Genomic DNA, 22024 nt, shown 5'->3' on the forward strand with positions numbered 1-22024 from the left:
AGAAAACAACACAGCGTCACTGGACTGAGTGACTGACTCAACTTGTCTCTGAACTTCGCAGAGCTGACAAATAAAAAAAGACATGAAAACACAGTATGTCAGTTCTTCAATTTCATGCAAGACTGCCTGGCATCATTGCAGTGTATCCCCATATTAAAGAGCCTTTGCATTCTGAATAGTGATTATCCCTCCTTCGTCAGCGTGCCACACAGCTGCTCATCAAGCTACCCAAAAGGATTCCACACACCTGACCTCAATCTAGCCATGAGGACACTGGTGTTTGCTTGTCTTTGTGTCTTTATGTTTAGGTGCTACAGCATTTGTGAGCACAGACTGGACTCTTTGGACAGGCCACTGCTGACATATGAAAGGGGGAGACAGAAGTAAGTGTCTTTCTGTTTCACCTTTGTCTTTGACCTTGACACATGTGACATGAGGAGCCCCCCAGGGGTGCTGCTGTGCCCCAGTGAGGAAAGACGAGGAGGAGCAGAGCAGTGCAAGAGGAATTAGGTTGACAAGGACACCTGTCAAACTAGCAGGCAGGCAAGTTGCCCAACACAGCCTTGCAACTGCGAATGTGATCAATATTAGGCTGATGCTGTAGACACACACACACACACACACGCACGCACACACACACACACACACACGCGCGCGCACTTAGCCACAACTATCTCTGTTCCCTAATTATCCTAACTCACTTATTTACGTGTCCACTTATGCCAGCAAGAAAAATGTCCTGCATCAGCACTGTGCTGCTGGGCTGTGTTTGCCATTAAGCTTTTGATTGCATTATGGCACATGAGCATGAGTGATGGCAAGCAAGGAAAATGGAGATGCTGCAGAGGACGGCGTACCTCCTTGGATTAATCAATCCAGTAGCATATTGATCATTTTGATCTTTGCATAAAAGACTTGTACATAATTATAAAATCCACAGCATCAGCTGTATAAAGTTTCAGAAAAAGACAAAGGAAATCACTGGTATCCATGAACAGGAGCATAAACTCAAAATATATGATGATACCAAGATGCAAGATTTACTCATCTTGATGTGTGTCCAACATCTCCATTTGGCACCTGATTGCGGCTACTAACCCAGTATGCATGTATGATTCGTGTACAGATGCACAAAGCGTTGTCGCCTGCCATCAATTGCATTGACGTTTGTTGTAAATACCAACAAAAACAGAGCCCCCCCCCATTTCTGTAAATGTCATGAATGCGCATCAACATGGAAAGTGGACCTGTGCGGCGCTAACGTGGCTAAGATGAATGAATAAACTCCAACTGTTCAGTGAGTAAATTTATATTCTAAATATTTGAACAATATCTTTATGACATTAGGTTATGGTTTACAGCTGATATATTGAAAATTATTTGATGAGCTAACGCGGAAGAGACACTTCTTGTAGAATTTGTCCTCCCTGGAATCTACGCTCGTGCTAGCAAGGAGTAAGAAAGGAATAACAAACTATTATTTAGAAAAATGGCTTACGAGTGTCATAGCCACGACGCTACTCACTCAACTCTGCTTAATCCCCAATGTATGTACGTGCACAACCGCCCCCCCCCCCCCCCATCCCCAACCATTCTTTCTGGGATTGGCTGGAACGTGGATTGTTATGTTTGTCATGTTTATGTGACCATCCTGCGCTCTCAGTGTTTGTTTGCTGTTTGTGAGCCCTGTGTCATCTCCAGAGACCGAACTTTTTCATAGTGGATTCATGGGGAGGCGGCATGGTGGTGCAGTGGCACAGGATCTTTCTGGGTGAGTCTCCATGTTCTCCCTGTTCCTGCTGGGTTCTCTCTGGTACTCCAGCTTCCTCCACAGTCCAAAGACATCAAGAGGGACCAGGTTAATCCAGACTCTAAATTGACCGTAGGCGTGAATGTGAGTGTGAATGGTTGTTTGTCTTTATGTGTTGGCCCTGCAATGGACTGGTGACCTGTCCAGGGTGAACCCTGCCTCTCGCCCGTAGCCACTGGGATAGGCTCCACCCCCCCGACCCTTAACAGGAATAAGCGGAATGGATGGATGGATGGATGGATGGATGGATTCAGGGGGCAGGCAGCTAGAGGGGCAAAGGGAGACGCCTACGACAAAAATGGAATCACGCTGAAACCATGCAGCAAGGCTTAGTGCACCCTTAAACCTGCAAACAGATTTTCAGAGCACAGTATTATGGTTGATAATATTGACTATTATTGATTACATTTTTAATATTCTAGGCCATGAACCATCCACCGCCATCACAGTCTGGCTCCAACCAATCAGATCATCCGATCAACAGACTGACGTAGAAGCTGAGGCCACTCGCATTCTAACATTTGCAGGAGAAACGCCTTTCACAGGAGAAATTCTCTCCAGTTCTGATCAGCTGATGCCAGCAGCATCTACACAAACCGCCACAGGAGCCAGATGCTTCTCACTGTGGCAACCCTAAACCACGCCCATTTTCTTCTCAGAGGACACTGATTGGTCAGTTTTACTCACAAATGTCATGATCTTGCAAAACCAGTTGCATCATGCACTGAAGGCAAGTTTGCCCTGACAGATTTCTGTCAGAAAGTTAAAACGGAACCTTTCACAGAGGCTTTCTGCGAGAAAGCCTCTCCCTCTTCGCCCCTGTGCCTCCCTCACAAGGTAATGAAGAGATCTGCATAAAAATGTACTTTTCAGGTCTACTGAGGTACAAATATAATTAATTTACAGAATTTAACCTAGTTGCACACCATTTTATAATCTTAAATCATCTTTAGTCATCCCTGCAGCATTTATGGAGCATGTTCTATCAGAGAGGTGATCATGAAACAATCCATTAACAGATGCTTCAGCAGAACTCATCATGGCCTTTTATGCTACAGAGTCAGAGGTGTCGAGCAGCTGCACGACCTCCAACAGAGAAGACGGCCTGTGGAAATGAAGCCGGCAGAAAGCAGCCGTCATCTCATTTCCTGTTGATGCTTCCACATGCTTGTTGAAATGACTGAGTGGCTTCATGGCAACTCCACATGAGGGAAAATGTATTGTCATAATCATAAAACTTGTTTTATGGAGGGTTTTTGAGGTTGTTGAAAAAATGAACGGCAGCATCACAGGATCGAAAACAAAGATGTAGATCATATTCACATGATGCAATCATGCCTCGGGATGAGAAATGATCCATCATAAAAAATGTCTCCCAAGAATCCTGTTGTAGAATCATTAATTCATAGCCTCTTCATCTGGATATGGAGTCATTTGCTTTAATAAAATGGTGTTCACTCTTTGAAATAGGCCGGGATGCTGAGTTCGAGCAATATTCAGCGCCATTATTGCCTAATCACAATCCTGGGGGCAGGGTTTGACGATGATGACCATGACTGATGACTTGGTAGTGCTGCTCTTGCCATCTGCATTTCTATTTCTTAGACCAAAGAGAGGGATTACTTTCATATCACTTCTGATTAAATCAGATATATGCCTGATGCTTCTTTGTACTTTCTTTCTCATGATAGCCCTGTCACATCCACTCATCATTGCAATTGAATTCACTGCAGAGCTCCGGCGCTCTCGTGTAGATCCTTGTTCTTACAGTTACAGCTAAACATGACGCACGTTGACATTGTGTTCGCAGGGATTTGGTCACATCTGCTTTTGATTTCACAATACTCAGATCTCTCCCTTGTCGTTTCCTGCCTCGTCTCCACTTGGCAGGCCAAATGACAGGCTCGGCACGCTCGGGTGGATGGACTTTTGTGTAATGAGTGACAACTGCATGCTAGTCAGTCCCAGCAAGTTAGCAATGAAAACAGGGAGAGCTGATCTGCAGGCCTAATGAAAGCCACTGGTCCTGTAAAAGTTTGTGTAATGGGCCAAAAACACAAGTACACACTTACACACAGGGGTGTAATTTCCAGATTGGATCTGATCCAAAGCAATTGTCCAGGCTGAAAATATTCATTGCGCTTTGCACAACTTTTTTTTTTATCATCACTTACACTTAATATTCAAAAAGGAAAACAGTGGACCTTTTAAAATAGCAGAGTACGTCTGTGTCAGGGTTCGAGGGAACTGATGTGGCCATAAATAATTCATGGTCAGACAATCTGAGAAAGACAGGTTGTCAGCCACCAGATTATTTTCTTCACAGTGTGAAAAGGCAGGACACTCATTGCTGCAGGAGAGGGCAACTACACACTTCCATTGTTTTCTCTCTATTCTTTGCTGATGTACCATTTATCCAAACCACTCATCAGTTCCTCAAGGCAGAGATGATTGCAGGCAAGGGTCCTCCTCCCTGAACAGCTGCCAATATCAGAAAACCACCCAATATTTGGCGATGTGCCTATCATATTGTATTTCCTGCAAGCTGACGATGGCTGGCACCTCTGTTGACACGTGTAGTCCCAACGTCGCCCGAGTCCTGATAACATCCGAAACACCCATCTGAGGGAGGCTGTGGGATGGAGACAGAGGCTTTGGCTGCATTAAATGGAGATTTGCTGTCTGAGGAAACTACTGGTGTTCCACGTTTCCCTGCTGATGCCTCTCACTAAATGTAAAGGGGCAGGAATCTCCTGAGAGAGAGGCATGGAGCGTAACAGTGTGTGATCTGTGTGCCCACCAGCCCAACGTGAGTGTCTAGTCTAATTAAAATGTTCGCTACCTGGAGTGCGTTGCCTTGCAAGAGTTTTTCGCTTGTTTGGCGTCATCATGTAACTGTCTGGAAAAAAGAGGTCTAAAAGCATGGGATTCCCACCAACACCTGCAAAAACACACACTTTTTCCCCCTGATATATTCTAGCGCACATCGGTTAAAAAATAAACACAACAGCCAACAATAAACAGAATACAGAGGACAATTAAATCAGCCTGAGAGAGCCTCAGAAGCATGGCCATGACCTTGTCTTGCGTGTACCAGATATTGTCCTCCATTTGTGGCCAAAAAAAAGTGTGTTTTGCTCAGTGTTGTACACGACTTTGACATCATACAGGCACCTGAGGACAAACACCAGGTAAAGGACAAAGGATGATTAAACCAAATGGAAATAAATTCAGTGTGAGAAGAAACTAAAAAAGTCCCGTCTTCATCAACTTCAGTGATTCCAGCATAAATGGTTCTGAACAATCGGTGCTATCCAAGTCACTGTTGTTTTTGTCATCTTGTTGAACACTGGGGCTGATAACAAACACACTTCCTTGAAGACGAAATTCTATTTTCTTAGCTACGGTATAAATGATTTTCTCTTCATAACTTCACACTTCTCTTTATAACTTCCTTGCTGCATAAGTGTTTTGGGAAAAGTGCGTCTGACATGAGAAACTCTGCTTCTGCACATCTGAGAGTTTGTTCTTAGAGAACATTTGGACTGGACTGACGTCAACTATCAGCCTTTAGATGTCACTTTCTGTTTTCTCTGCATCTCAGTTTCCACCACTGGACATTCTCACAGTCTTTGAACTACATGGATGAAAATCTAACTATTGCTGCTCTTCCAAAGACTTTGAGCCCAGTGGAGACAAATGAAGCAAACAGGCCTGTAGCAGTGACCTCAGGCATGATGAAATGTTTGGAGAAATGTAAAGTGTCTTTCCTGAAAACTGAGGAAAATACTCTGCATCCTTGATCAAGACATGATAAGCAACTGGTACAAACATATACTTTTACTGGGGTTTTTGAATATTTCACTTTGATTTTTTTACAGTGGGCTGATCATACCTGGTTTTGTGATATGAAATTAGTAAGTTTTTGTCTTTAATCACTCTGAGTAACTACAGTCACATTCAATGCTTCAACACAAACATGTATGCTTATCTATTATGTGTGTTCGGAGAATCGCGGTGAAGTTGTTGCTCAGTGTGTTCTAGCCAAGACAAATGTTGCTGCTGGACCAAATACTATATCAAATGTTAACTTGTATAATCAGAGTTAAACAAAGAATTTTATATTTGACGGAACTGGGCCTGCAGTGTAAACACAAGGTTTCCTGCACTCTGGTCTGGATTTGAAGTTTTGGTTTGTGTCACGTGTAAACAGAACCCAGCAGGACAATATGAGAGAGAACACTGTGGCGTGTACAAAGCACAGCTGCTTCACCTTTTTACCTTTCCTCAGCCTTCTTCTCTGGCTATATTTAGCTTTTGCACTGCACGAGTCCATAAGGGGTGTTTGTAAGGGAGAGAAAAAGAGACAAAGACACATTTAGTTGCCATTGTACGTCCTTGAAAGAAGTTCCTTTCCTGGATGCACACATCTCCTTCACTTTTAAGTAACAACATTGTGAAAGCCATGCCCGCAGGGTCTCCTTCTTCTCCATAATTGCTTTCTCTGCCACTGGCACAACCGGTTCCTACTGTTCTGTGCAGGATTTTGCTCGTCATCATCTCAAGCAACGTGACCAAAATGAACGGCCATACTTTCCTCTCCACAGGCCCATCTCTGAGGATGCCGCACCAACAGATGTCCAGGGATTACCCCGTTCCAGTGGAAAGGTACAGGCTGTGTTTTTGTTTGCGTGTTTGTGCTTTACTCACTTGATCATGTCATGCTCTAGACAGAACTGTGCTGAAAAACTGAATGAGTGGGCTGTGAAGAACATGCGCGTACAAACTGGAGGTCCTCTGTTCTGACAGCAGGTGATGAGTCATCCCGCCAGGTCTCCGCTGCAGTGTAGCGGAGCTGCATCCGCTTCCCAACTGTGTATGTACTCTGTGAATGGGAATGAATCAGTATCAGACAAGTACTCAGTGAAGAGTGTTTACAGGAAACACAGGCTGCCTCACATGATGACATCATACTGTAGCTAAACATTATAACTCCTTCCCATTAAATTCTCCATGTCAGCTCAGGATAGTTGGTATAAAGACTCCACATGTGCTCTCTGAATCAGCATTCACTGCTGGTATGGTTTCTCCTTTAATGATGGCTAACCAATTCCTGATTTTATGTATTAAATGATGATATGATGATCTGAATTCTCCACATAACGGTGATGCCATCATCGATTTAATCACTAGCGCGTGCGGGTGTGTGTGTTCCCAGCACCACACTGTTTGCCGCCTCCTTTATCTGCTTCAAAAGCTCTTCTGCCTGTCAGTTATCGTATTCCCACAATGACTCTGTACCATCTGGCCATCTGATGTATTGAAACAGATTAGCCATGGAGAGATATGCATTAGGTGATAAGAGAAGATGTAGTTAACCCCCCTCTCACACGAGAATTCATTTCCGCCTGGTTCCTCTGCAGACTATTTATGTTGTCTGCCTCCCACACACCTATTATTAACATTTTGCTTCACTCAACTGCATTTGCAAATAATTCTCTTGTGAAAGCAAACCTAAAGACAAATCCTCCACTGGATGGAGGTAATTGTCTATGGAGAAGAAGAGGGCAGCCATCGGTGGATTGTGAGAAGCTGTGAAAGAGCATGTATCAGTAGTGTAATAACTCAAGCACGTGATCAGTCATGCTGCTGCGTCAGGCTGGCTTAAAGGTGACAGCATCCAAGCCAAGGTGACCCTCTTACATCTCCTAGCTGCTCCTACAGTATGCGTATGTTTAGCAGGGTAAAAAAGTGGTCTCCAGAGGTTTCCTACAGATGTGGGTTAAAAAAAAACGACACGGAAACAGACACAAATACAGACTCATACTGGCAGGCAGTCTGGATGCTCAATGTGAGAAAGGCAGAAGACCTCAAGGGGGGGTGGCCTGAGCACTGGGGAGCAACAGAGCTGGAGACCTCAGGCAGATGGCCTGGGGGCTTGAAAGTTGCAAAGAACAAGACCTCAGATGGACACCCAAGGGCTTACGAGCACTGAAGCAGGAGATGAAGTGAAGGCACTCTGGAGGGTGAGCCTGGTTCAGAGCAGTGGCACCTCTGGAGGGGGCGCTGATGAAGGAAGATCCAGGCGCTGACAAAGACCTCCAGAAACAGGCAGACCTGACTGCGGCTTTGGCCAAGGTGCTGGACAGAGTCAGCTATGGTCTGTGTAGAGTGCAGGACTGATTAAAGACCTTCTGGATGGGCCAGTGAGATGAAACCCTTTTGGTGGAGGACCTCAGCATGAACATCAACTCGGAGTACAGGAAACCCTGATGACTGGAGGCCAGTTGGGTGTCACTGGTGACAGCATTCATCCAGAGACCCATGGTGCTAGTGGGTGGCCTTGAAACCATCTTAACCACATCACCTTCTGTAGTCGCCTCCAAGAGAACCACAGTTTGTGGCCTGGTTAGTTAAACTGGATCACTGGACCTCATGATCTTCAGAACAATGGTAGTGGAGTGGTAATGGACCGTCTGGGGGCCAGACCCTAGAGGGGACAGGACCAACAGGATGGCGCTTAACCCCGCTTGGTCAAGATGAAATGGGCCGTTGTTCTCCGGTGTGGGGAGCAGTGGCGCCCGACCAGACAGAAGAAGCCTTTGTTGGAGCACTGTCCTTGATTACCACCAAGTCCCAGCTATTTCAACTTTGACCTCTGTTGCCCTCGACTCTGCAACTGTGACCTAACAGTGGTAGTCCTTTGGGTTGGCCATGACTTTCTTTTGAAGTGAATTCAAAAGCATCACAAACAGTGTGTGACTGTAACTGATGGAAAAGTAAGAAGTTGGCAGGAAGTTTCTATAAATACACCAGAAGCATCTTGGTTGCCTAGAAACCTCGTGCAGATTTGATGACATACACCTCAGCTCTGCCACTGCATCACTATGCTCTGTGCCCAACAACACGGTGAGCAAGGAGCAAATTTCTTATCATGTGGAGACAGATTAACAAAGGGAATAACAGGATGAGATCGAGCTGCAGGAACTACAGGGTGGGACCCAGGCCTGGGACAAACGGGCCTGGGATCGGGGAAACAAGTTCAGGCAAAACAAAGGCAGCCATCTTGTAATGGCTGTTCCTTCAGGGAAGTTACAGGTCCAGTTGGTCTGGCAATCACTGGTGTTACTTCCATCCCAATAACATTATTACATCAAAAATGTAACTGTATATTACCATAACTCACAAAACATGTTCATGTAATGAAGCGAGTCGTGCAAATCATCATCTCATCTTGGTGATTTGAAGGCAGTCACCAGCTTCATGCTGCACAGCTGCCTGACGCTCATGTGCTGTCTGCAGGGACCAGTGATCCCTTTGTGACCCACATTTACTGATCCATACCTCCCAGAACTGCCTGATGTCTGAATCCTCCCTTTGGCTTCTCCAGCAGTTTTGAGGGACAGGAGGCGACAGCTGTATCCTTCAGTCTCAAAATTGTCTAAAAGAAACAGACACAGTGATCATTAGGCTGCACAATTAATAGCAACTGAATTGCGATCAGAATATGACCAACTGCATTTTGAAGTCACGGGGAGACGGCTAGTTGTGCGTCAAAATACTGTTTCATTGTGACTCTTGTGGTGCTGCAGAGACGTCCTACTACTTGTTCTACAGACTTAACATCCTTGTTTGATACAGATGAGATTAAAGGTGCAAAAAATTAACATTCCATCCAATATTGCAAATCGTATCACAAAATATTGGCATTAGATGTGCTTTCAGAATTGCACAGCCAAAATAGCAGATTTCACACAGCAAAACAAGCCAAAGATTAGGAACTAGGATTAGGGGATAGAAATTCATTAAAATGGTCCCGTGTCTTACTCACAACTAACAACAGTCATTATTCTGTCTCAGTCTTTGTCAGTGAATGTAGTAATTAAAAGCAGTCTGATATCAAAGTGAAGCCAGGGCTTCCCAGCCAAGCTCCTCTCTTAACACAGTCATGGGGATGTAATTTATTTCAGAAGTAATTAAATAGCTCATCTATTGGGACTGTGAGACAAGCCTGATCCTTCTGATATGCAGCTAATTGAGAGCACCTTCTTGTACCTCAAAGGTCAAAGGTTATCCACAACCCTTGTGCAGATGCAGCCACGTCATCCAAGAATAATCCTTCAGGCATCGGTGGTACATTCATGGCAGACAGATGAGAATTATCCAATGAATAATAACCGCTGTGGGTCAGCGTCTCTGGCATGGCTGTCCTTGGGTTGTTGTTAAGGGAAGTCTTCTAAAAATGGTGACGCTTTTTCTTTGTCGCAGCTCATCCCCTGTCCCTGTTAGGCTTCCTCTCACTCACTTGTGCACCCCACTGGCAAGAGTGCAAGCTCCTTCCTCCAGTTACTTTGAGCATTCTAATTACAATAACTACACCTGTGGGATCCTTTTTTTTTTCCTTTGACACATTGGAGGGCAGCGATTAACTGCTGTGATTTATTGTTCGCTTCACTGCAGTCGTGTGACATGATGGGGGCTTACTGTCCCTGCCCACTTACAAGTGAGCAGGTAGACACACAAGCTGCTGTGAGAGTTTGCCCTCCTTTTTTAACTGTAGATTTAATTTTGAAATGTATAAAACCAAAAAGGCACTCTGTAAATGTCAGATGTCTTCCAGCAGGTTAATAAAATGCATTTTCTTTGCTATAGCTTAAACTGATCTGCCTCACAATTTGGACGCGCCCGACCCCTCCACCGAGTGAAATTAGATTTTGCACAATGCTGACAGACATGAACAAACCAGCAGACATGGCTGAAAGCATTATCTCCTAGGAGAAATTAAAAAATTGAAATTAAAGATGAGCAATACTCAATTAAATAATACGCAACTAATAAGCACACAATTTAATATCATCGGTGGGCAGTGTATCAACATTCTGTCCTTAATGTTGTTGGCTAACTGGTGCACTAATGCGTTCTATAATTGTATGCACCAAGTAAACAACACTCCAGCTGAGAAATTAGCTGGAGGAGCACATAAACAAAATGTGTCCCCGAGCTTGTTAGCCCACTTCCTATCACAAACTAATTACAACAAAGTTTGACTTTTCCATGAAATGATCTTGGCGTGTCCCTAGAAATACAAACCCAATGGATCCCCTGTGAGTGCCACCTGCCAGCAAACAAGGTGTCTAAGGCGTGTCCATTAAGGCAGATTCCTCAGCCCGTCTCTTCTGTCTGGACTGCCTTTGTCCTCTAAAATCAAGAGATTAAAAACGCAATCAGTGCTTCCTACGGTAGAAGACAACTGCCTTGAAGAATGGAGGCATTGTCAATCTACTGGCATAATAACACTAATAAAATCAATACAGGCTGCATGGTGGTGCAGTGGTCAGCACTGTGGCCTCACAGCAAGAAGGTTCCGGGTTTGAGTCCCGGCTGCAGCACGGGGTCTTTCTGGGTGAGTCTCCATGTTCTCCCTGTTCCTGCTGGGTTCTCTCTGGTACTCCAGCTTCCTCCACAGTCCAAAGACATCAAGAGGGGACCAGGTTAATCCAGACTCTAAATTGATTGTAGGTGTGAATGGTTGTTTGTCTCTGTATGCTGGCCCTGCGATGGACTGGTGATCCGTCCAGGGTGACCCGTAGATGCTGGGATAGGCTCCAGCCCCCACAACCCCGTGGCCCTTAATAGGAGTAAGCGGAAGACAATGGATGGATGGAAAATCAATACACTGAAATAATTTCCTATGCGATCGTTTGGCAAAAGCACATAGTTGGGATGTCGTGCATCAGGAAGCACAAGTGCTAACATTACATGTCAAACTCACAACAGATTTTCACTGCTGGTTCTGGCAAAGTGATTTCATTTAGCTGTCCAGTCCAACAGCCAGAGGCTCTGTTTTACTGAGCCAGAGTTGAAGAACTCAGAGGAAAAGACGGCTGGCTGAGAAATTTAAACCAATGAAGATAGTCACCTTTTGAATGAAGCCAGAGTAGAAGTGGAGAACTGTTTGAGTTTTACATATTTAATATCGTGGCTCTTCAAGATCAAGCAGCCAAAGTCAATATTGGTGTAGAAATCAAATCAACCTTAGTCTGCTACTGTGAAGGGCAATGTCAGTTTGACTGGCGTTAGCTTAATTTATTACCGAGAGGCATGAGATTGAGGTAAAATGCAAATTGCCAGAACTGGCTTTTATTGACTTTCAGATACAACACCAGAGCAGACACACCAAACAGCCTCTGAAATACTAACTAGCTGCCTGATACGTTCCCTGCTGCAGGGAATCAGTTAGGAGAGCCCAAACATGGTGGGACAACGAGGACGACGTTCAAAATAAAGCATCCTTAAAATAACTAACCACCTAACATAAATGTAAAACAGACGATGAATATGCACATAAATACAAAGGCTTTATCCTTTACATCTGGCAGTTTGTAGCTAAATAAAGTAAGCAGGAATCAATCAAACTTGATCAGATAGTTCAGGACTGGTTGCTGGTTATTTACTTTTCATAAGAAGTTTAAGAACAAGCATTTTGACAAAAATGTAGAATCATTTGTGACTGGTCATCCAGGCTGGAAGCTCTAAAAGGACTTCCGTAGGATGACTCACTGGAATCCTTCAATACGCTCAGCCTCTTCAGCCATGCTCAGTGGCTCAGAGGTTTGAAGTGGTGCCTCTCAGTGTGAAGGTTCTTGGTTCAATTCCAGAAGTTCCCACATCCTGGCGGTGTGGAGTTGATATGCCCCTCCTTGGTCAGCGAGGGTTTCTTCTGGAAGCTTCAATTTCCCCAAACACCATAAAGATGCTTGTTAGGTCCACAGAGGTGGCCGAGGCAGTGGACACACTTCGTTGTTTTGATAATCGTGATAAAGACGTTTTCTTTGTCTTGAAACACACATGTAGACATGCAGCTATGAATGGCACACAGATGGCAGTCACACAAAGGCGAGAACATGCAATATTTTTTCTAGCCTCTAGGGGCACAACACAATAAATGCAATAGGGGAAGTTCTAAACAGGAAGTCTAACACAGGAAGTACCAACAGAAGGACCGTGTGCTCCCTCTAACATGCTAATGTGATCGACTACATTGTGCATTTCAACTGTGAATCCTGTGAATGCAATCATCTCTGTGTATGCTTCAGGAGCCAAGCATTTTCTCCCCTGCTTAGAACTTAAGTTTGAAACAGGCGCTCGAAATAATGAGATTAGTTACCAACCTGTCTCCAGGTACAAATGTGGGCAGTTACCTACTTTCCATCCACAAGACTTCAACCCTGCGGTGCCCAAAGACATCCACTGCCCTGGTAAAGTCTCCATCTGTCCTGCACCATCTGTGAAGAAACAAGGATTTACTCTCAGCCTGCTCTCAGGTGACCAGGGATCAAGGTGAGTAACCACCTGCACAGTTTAGCTGCAAAAATGCACCAAATGACAGAAATGGTAACTTTGAACTTTTAAAATGGCTGTGTAATGTTTCAGAGGACTTATGGGATGGCCTCAGTCTGATTAACTCCCTGACAATCAGCTTTAGCAACTTTGCTGTCGTCGTTTCTCGATGGCCGAAGTAAAATCAGGCTCAGTCGAGGTCTTTCTGTTTTGTTTTTTTTACAATTTGGTGAAGGTTGAATAGAAGGAATTTCCAGTGATCATTACTAATCTGTGTTGGTACGCTGCTAAGGAGACAAGGTGCTGTAGGGACATGCTGTCGTGGGGAAACTCCTCTTTCAGTCATAGCTCCACTGACTAAACATCATGACCTTTTTTAATTCTACTGACTAATCCAGCCGTGCCGCTGCAACATTGAGCAACAGCTCTTTTTTTCCATTCAGTGGGCACAGCTGAAACAAGACAAGAGTGTGCAGGAAGAACCCATCTGGCCTGGAGTTTAGAGCATCGATGCATTATTTAAAAAGGTCCCAAACACAGCATTGTCTTTGGTTCCCACTGAATGTCCCATTTAAGAATCACGCTAAGCAGTCAGCTTGTCTTGTTCCTGTTTGATATGACGCTCAGCTGAGGGCCTGCAGTTGTAGCGGCAATCCAGGCATCTGTCTCTGTCTCTGCCCAAAGTGCTTCGAATCCAAGGATGCATTTATGTCCATGTGAATTACTTTATAAATTCCAAATGGGAAAAATATCCTTTTGCTCCATGTTCTGGTTTTAGCTTTTAAACTTTCAGAGTAGATATATCTCTGCTCCTTTGTTGGGTTTATTCCTCACAGAGCACTCCCAGCTGCCGTCGAGCTTGTTAGAGAGAAATTCTTCTAAAGTTCAACAAAGTTGCTGTCATAGTGGAAAAATGGTCGATGTTCTGACGAGTGAAGCGGAGTTTTCACTCACAGCAATTACATTGTGTTTCTTGTGAGCTACTTTACATGAGACCCAAAAGACAGCATGAAGCATGTCCCCTTGTGTTCTTACATCAGAATAACAAGGCTGGTGGGAGTTGGTCCAGAGATACTCTGATGCTCTGGGGTTTTATTTTACTCACCTGATGACAACAAAGTTCCCATGATTGTTTGAGGGGGACCTGGAGGCAGAAAAATTAGTTCCATTTTGAACGAGAAATGATGAATATTTTAATATGTTTTGAACAGCAGTAACAACACCAATGTTTCTCTTAAACGTAGTTATTGCTAACAGTGCTGAGCTGAAATATCGTAGTGCCACTACAATAATCATGTGCCCAGAGTTGTATCTTTGCCTTTCTTCCCATTTTCCTGTCACCCTTTAGCACTGACGCTCAAATATATTGTTGCCATGATTCATTGGCTCACTGGTTTGCTTGTTTATGGGTGTTTAAATCTCTTTCTATAAAGAAATTGTGAGGAATTGAGCGGGAACTCTCCTTCTGGCACCGGAGCCATTGTTTGTGGGCGGCCCCAGCTCTATTCCCAGTTTGACCCTGCGTGTCCTGTCCTTGTCCTTTTCATGTTATGAGTCTATCATTAGACTCCATAAGTGGTACACTGGTGATATCAGGTATGTTAGTAGGTCTGCACTAGAAGGCTCAACCAACTAGAAAGTGAATTCTGTTTGTCAGGAAGTGAAGTTTTCAGCCCCGCGGAGGACCAGACTGGAGCCTCATGGCAGCTCCACTAAAGGGAGCTTTATTTTTAGCAGTTGAACAACAGGAAGGAGAAAAGGAGGCCAAATCTACCTGGCAAGATATGTAGGAATGATGACACGGGCTCAGTGGAGTGTAAACTGAGCGTGGCATGGGCGGTGCAGTTTGATAGGTCGAACACTGTTGGGAGAGGTGGGTTGAGAAGTGAGGTCGAGAGAGGGAAAACAGACAGTGGCGCAAAGACGGCGGTCCCACCACGACGCTAGGACCCTGTCAGATGGTTCTTCTGCAGGCAGGAACGACCCATACGTTCCTTAAAGTTCTAGCACCCCCCACCTCAAAACCAGTGCGAGTCGTAATCTGGAGGCGAGCTCCACCTTTAAACACAGTTTCTCCTGTAAACAAGTGAGAGAGGAGGTGTTACTAATATTACTCCGAAAACATAGAGTAGTCAACAAATCCAGCGTCATTTGAATTTATAATCAGAATATGACCTTTCATTGATGTGGCATTTACATAATAATACTAACACAGTACTTGCATACTGCACTCAAAAGAGGGAGAGAAATATGAATGTACTAACACAAAATAAATCCTCCATATATTATGAATACTATTTTAGTAATTAGAAGTTATTTTATGATTTTCTTTTTCAGTTTATATCTATCAATTAGATATGCCTTCCTTTTTTGCTTTTAACTAAACTTTAGTCCCATTTTGGGGAACCTTTGTTCATGAAAATAGAAATGAGAGAGCGTTTCTTTCCTTTCTTTCTTTTGCATGAGTGAAGGAGAGAAAGACTTTTGTAGAACAGAGAAATTCACCAAGCTGGAGAGTCTGACTGTTGGAGAGTCTGACTGTTGGAGAGTCTGACTGTTGTCCGCTCGCCTCTTCTCAGGTGTGCAGTGCATCGCCAGGCCAACACCAGTTTATCCCACAATCCCAGATCAGTCTGCATGCTGGAAACACTGGAAACTGATTTGTTAACGCAGTGAAGTGACAAATATCTTTAGGAACATCAAAGTGAACTAATTAGTCAATATTGCTGTTCAAATGTGTTTCAGCAGTTGTCTACCTTTGATCTCAGCTCCCCACAAGGCTCTTCTATACACCTTAATCTCCTGTGCCAACAGCTCTCATCGTAAGCACATGACCCGCTTACTGAAATCACAAACTTGGCTCAGCCTGTTCTTGTGCTGCTGCACACTGGAGATACAGCTCATACGCTTTTCATCGATTCGATCAGGTACCAGAAACCAGTGCATTCAATGCTCGTCTCATGACAGGCTGCAGATACTGTGCCAGCGGGGTTTGGCGAGGCAGGCTTTTGAGGCTTTGTTCTTATTTTTGTGGTTTGGAGTATTGGTGCATGTGAAAAGACTTCAAGGCGCCACATCAGTATTTACCTGCACGTAAAGTGAGATTATTCTCCCAGAGGCCTGTTTACACAACTTTTTATTTGTAATCCAAGACATCATAGCACTGTAACAGAAGAAAGACCGAGCAACCCAGTTTTGAATTGTTCAAGGTTTGTCAGAGTGAGCGTGGAAATATTCTTTTTGACAACCATCAGCCTGGTGAGTGGTTTAAAACAGACAGCATGCTTTCCATCCTAAATGATCATAGAGGACAAGCATCATCTTAGCCTACATTTCAGCTTGTTGTGCTCCCTCAGAACCACCTGTATCCTGCACGGACCCCTGCCAGACCCACCACTCTCGCTCGCCCACTCCCTCTACTACTGCCAGCATTCTAAATGCAAATAATGTATCAGGCTGAAGTGTTCAGGAGCCTGTTTAGGAGGCATTTTTGTAGATGGAGATTAGTGAATAATTCAATGGCAAATCCAATCTCCAAGTCACAGTGGTGGCATGCAAGCATGCAAGCATGCATGCGCATGTGTGTTACCTTGGCTTACAAGGCAGTGCTGCAGGGGAAGGCCTTCCTGTCTTTTCATTACAGAGGGCAGATTGGGAAATGGATCAGGATCTGCATTCATTAGTGTGCACACACAGGCGTGATTACAACACACAGTCCTCCAGTTTCTCACCTGTCAGGATTTTCTCACAGGGAAGTATTTATCAAGGGGCAAACGAATTTTCCCCCTCATAAACACCTTTTGATTTCGGCTTTTTCCAAGTATGACCATCATTAGCAGTTAAATGGCACCCGGTGCAATGAAAAGGAATGAGGGGGAGGGCAGAGCTATCGCCCCCATTGATGTGACTAAATATGCATAAGCAGGAGAAGGTGGTCGCCATGCTCAGCCTCTAATTACGAGAGAATGTCCCAGTAACTCAGGTGTCACGGAGAGAGCTTGATGGGTGAAACCTCGGGGGAAGAAAGGTCAGGTTAGAAACTCAGCACAGCAGGGTGCTGAATGGACATGTGGTCTAAGAATATGACAAAAGCCTCAAACAGTTAAATTTGCCCTTTTACAATTCTTCAACAATCCGAATGCACATTGTGCCAATTGGCAAATATCTTCCCTACTTGTGCATCTTTCTTGTGTCAAAATAGTATTAATAAATAATGCGTCAGAGTGTGACTGAAATGCAAATCAGATTTGGTCCCATGTTCCACCGCTGGTTTCTGGTCTTCCATGCAGTTATTTTTGAAGCAAATGTGGGTCACAGCGCTCGCAAGGTGTTATTTTTAAACATCAGCCCCTTTAGCCAGTGTCTGAGCAACAATAAAGTCAACCGCGCTTGATTTGCATTTTTCAAAAGACAGCTTGGAGATTTGGTGTGCCTGTCTTCTATTCCTGTCTTTCCTCCTCAGACGCCATCAAGAACGTGGTGGAGGTGAGCTGTCTGAACATGGTCAGATCAGCTGTGATGTCACTCTGATGTCGAGACCCATTACCCGTCTGCATACCTTCATTCGCAGCTTATCAAAGTGAAAGTTCCTCGGACGCCTCCGTGGCACACAGGCGGGCTTTAATTACTTTCTCACTTCCATGTTACAATCTTCAGCTTCTATATTTGGATTTTGAAACACTTCTCATATTTGTTCTGGAGTTTAACTTCGTCATTAGAATATCTCTGGTGACTGACCACATTTTGGCATGGAGGTAATGGTATGTGAATAAGTACGTCTAAGGCTGAGTAAAGGTGTGTATAGCACTGATGGTTTCTCCACTTGAACCCTTTTCCAAATTTGGCTCAGCCAGTATTTAATATTGCTCTTCTATTCTGGGTCTGTCAGATATCCAATTATGCTCCTGAATTGACTAGATTATGGTAGCAGTTTGGGATTAAAAGCTTTACTGATATTCTGAGGTTACAAAGAGTCAGTGGTGCACGACTGTGTGGGAAAACAAACACAAAACCAGAGACGGCTGTCCAATAATCCAAACGTTGTTTGTGGCTTAATGGGGGGGGGGGGGGGTAGAGGGAGAGAGAGAGGGGGAGGGAGGGGGAGACAGATAGAGATCATCAGTAGTGGGATGTAGCTAAATATTTCTCTCAAGTACTGCAGTTACTGTGGGTAGAATGTCAAGTTTCTGTATTTCACTGGAGTATTTATGCTTTATTACTCGCGAATGGGTTCAGTTAATTGTTACTTTGAGGAAAAAGATTTAGTTGCAAAAACATGATGAAACGCGATGATGATTCTGTACTTTTACTCCCAACTTCAACATCTTGCATGTCTCACCGGAGCAGCACGACTGGACACGTCTGACTGTATCGTGACCTTTAGAGGTGTGAGGATTGAACAATCACAAGCACAAATACACAAACATGAAGATATTCAGTATCAAATACTTCTCTACTTTTCCTTTACGACAGTTTATAATTGAAACTTTTACCAGTTATCACTCTCTCTGGGTATTTCTGCTTTTACTTCAGTTGAGGAACTGCCTACTTCTGCACCCGGGATGTCATCGTTGCTCACATCAATAATTTGATTCAGTAAGGAGATAAATGTGTTTATTTTCACAGCGAAAAACTGCAAACATAGGACAGATTTATGTTACCCGGTTCCCCCTGAAGGACCCCGCAGGAACGATGGGAAACGTCAGTCAGTCGTTCACGTAATGATGCCATTTTTCTCACCTGCTCACACTGACACACGCATGCTAATGTCATTTCAGGCTGTAAGTGTAGATGGTTTTGCTTCAAGGAATTCCTCCAGACATTTTTGTCGAGGCACAACCGAGGGAGACGTGTGACCCACTTGTGACATTGTGCATCCAATTTACACCTTGGAATGTTTTATTTTGAAAGCGTATCGCTTTTACATTGCCAAGGCAGACAGCAAATTAGAAATCATAGAGCAGACGACTGCTTGTATTTGTTTTCGATTACGTTCTGAATCGCATCTGCCGTGCTTGAACGACGCTCCCTCTTCACATGGTGCCAAACCGTTTGTCTGAGTTCCCTCATTCTTTATGTGTACAGGAGGTCTCGTCTCTTTTTTTTTTTTGTCACATTCTGAGTAATTTGTTAGCTGAATCAAACAAAAGCACTCTCAGTCCAACGAGCATCCATCAGCTTTAGCCAGCAGAATAGTGCTCCTTCAAGCACAACTCCCATGTCCATGCAATGTTCTGATATTCCCTGCGTGTCTGGCATGCCAGGGCAACGCAGGCATTGTGTATTCACCAATCACAAACAGCGAGTGACAGAGGATATTCTGCCACAGTAGCCAGATACGTAAAATCTCTGGGAATGAGTTTCAGCCTGCACAGTGCCAGAGTGATCTGCAAGTCTAATGGCTCTGGCTAGCGTGGGCTTATCCAAAGTCAAGGAAGTATTTAATGAATTTAAAAGACGTATTTAGTACTACACCATTGTGGAGGGAAGCATCCATCATGTGTTGGGCTCCGCTCTCACACTCTTGTGCTGTTTCAGTGGTATCTACTCTCTCAAAATCAGAGCGATACTGGCCGGCCGAACAGTTATGACCCAAGCACCAGCTCCTGCAGGGAGCTGCTTGCTGTGATTTAATGGTGTGTTTTCTTGTTTGTGGTCAAGACAGCGATATATCTCATGCCATCTTCCACTTCCTCTCCACGCACCTCACTGCTGTCTGCTGGCGCTTAAGGATAAAGGCCTGGGTGAAGTGAGCAGCGCTTCCTGAGGAGGAAGTCTTCCAAAAGCATTACCATAACCTAGTGCCTCTATCCCGTGGGCATGTTGAATTTGCCTCTCCCCACTCTTGTTTGCAGTGGCCGTGAGCTATGTGTGTATATTTGCTATTATTAGGAGGGGAACTGCTGGAAGGTATAGAAAATGCCAGGAAGGCTGGCTATTTTTAACAGCTGGTGCTTGGCCTTTTCCCTCCCTCTCTCATCTCTCTTCTACTGCTGCAAATTGCACCACGTGCTGGCTGGGCATCAGTGCATCGCCCCCACCTTCCTCACCACATGCCCTGTCCACCTCTATGCCCATGCACTGATAAGAGGTGTCACGTTCTTCCACCTCTGATCGCCCACATGGCAAGAGACGAAAATGAAGAATTAAGAAGCTGAAGAGGAAGAATGGATACAACTGTGAGGAAGGAGAGGTTCTAGCTTCAAATGCCTCTGTCTTATATTTAGACTCAACTGTCAGCAAAGGCAGACTTTCTTACATGCGCTCTGCAGAAATCCACACATAGTCAGTAATACAGTCCTCACTGACATTGCAGTGTAAATGCAGGCAAGAGAACTCCTCCTCTTCCACTCTGCAAGCGCCAAAATCTCTCTCCCTCTCTTCCTCCCTCCCTCTGTCACGAGTGCTTTCTCACTACTCAAACATTTGTCTTCTCAGTTTTGTTTGACTATCTTTTCCTTCTCTATCTCCGACAACTCCTAAACACCTCCCTTTCCAGTCAGTGACCCCTAACTATCCTTTTCCATTCTGCCAAATGAGAAGAATCAGAGCTGCCAGGGGAAAAAAAGCCCTCTCTCGCTGCATCAGCTGCCTGTCTCTGATGCTCAGTGGTTATCAAGCACTTTCAAAATAATCAGATAAGATAATCTCTTGATTGCCTCGATCCTATTGTTTCTAGGACACTTTTGAAGAGACACATGATATGACTGTGATTAAATCGTTCTCTAAAAATATCCCATTTGTGAGCCGTCACTCTGGACGGATGGAGAATAGCAGCACCTTTCCACCCTCCCATTTGTAAGAAAGCATAACAACTGTTCTGCAGAAGGTGGCAGGTATAATTATGGCAGCCATACAACGTTGTCTTTTCTTTTTTTGACAGCAGCACAGAGGTCACTCTACTACCAGTGTTTCACGCTGAATTGAACTGTGTTGTCATGGCTACCGCTTCAAATAATATAAGATGTGAGTCTGGCGCCGAGCTTATAATTCACATGCTCATTTTATGTTACAGCCCCAACAACAGTAAGTTTCAACACATCTCTCCGTGTATCAGTCATGACAATCTGTGACATATGTTTCTCATAAGTGGACAGACCTCTGGTGTCACTACCCAGAGGTTTGGAGAGAGGCAGTGTTGCATCTAACAGAGGGCACGACTGCAGAGGGCTGATAAGTTCTGAGTGTACAGGTTGCAGGTGAAACACATTCTGTAGTGGAGTATTTGGCCTGATTCATCCTGGCAGTGGACACCTGCAGTAGGACGTGGTAGAAAAACATCAGCCAGGTGCTGGTACTGAGCTTGCAAGGTGGCAGCCATCAGTTTTTTTCATTCTGCCGGAATGCTAAACAACAACTTGCGTTCTCTTTCCCTCAGTCTCCATCTGAGCCGTGGCCAAGGAGCAGTAAGGTCAGACAACATGTTCCTGAACTCCCATATCATATATTTATGGCATTCTACCATTTCAGGTTTGAGCTTCATTTAGGGGCAGTGGGTTTTTGAAGTCTAATTTTAGCTGTTGAGATCTGGAAGGCTCGTAGACAATCATTTCTGTCAGCTCTTTGTGGATGAAATTAACACTGCACGTCCTGTACAGTCAACTGGGGCTGTTAAACTGCAGCAGTGGATGCACTCACTCACAGAGAAGGAGCCTACAGAGCCAGCATGACCAAAGACTGCAGATGAAAAACAAGATACAATGTGACTGAATGTTGCGACGGAGGAGCTGCACAGCTGGAATCAACCCAACAAATTCATTTTATGAGGCTTCAAATCATTCAGTGTTATGAGTCAGAGTCCAAAACTTGTTTGTTGGAACACGATCAAAGTGAATTGCAGTGCAAGTGAACAGGCGAACCCACTGAAGCAGACCT

General features: G+C 44.4%; 1 protein-coding gene across 1 annotated transcript in view; it reads left to right on the plus strand.

Annotated features, from left to right (window-relative positions):
• The first annotated feature begins 12796 nt into the window (after positions 1-12796).
• Positions 12797-22024, plus strand: part of clmpb (CXADR like membrane protein b) — a 90174-nt gene continuing 80946 nt past the window's right edge. Inside the window, exon 1 of the mRNA XM_086215452.1 lies at positions 12797-13150. The gene's annotated coding sequence lies outside the window, so the exon portion shown is untranslated. The remainder of the gene's footprint in view (positions 13151-22024) is intronic.

Source organism: Aulostomus chinensis, chromosome 10, assembly GCF_037954235.1.
Source record: "Aulostomus chinensis isolate RoL2024-O1b breed Wild chromosome 10, RoL_Achi_v1.0, whole genome shotgun sequence".
NCBI lineage: Eukaryota > Metazoa > Chordata > Actinopteri > Syngnathiformes > Aulostomidae > Aulostomus > Aulostomus chinensis.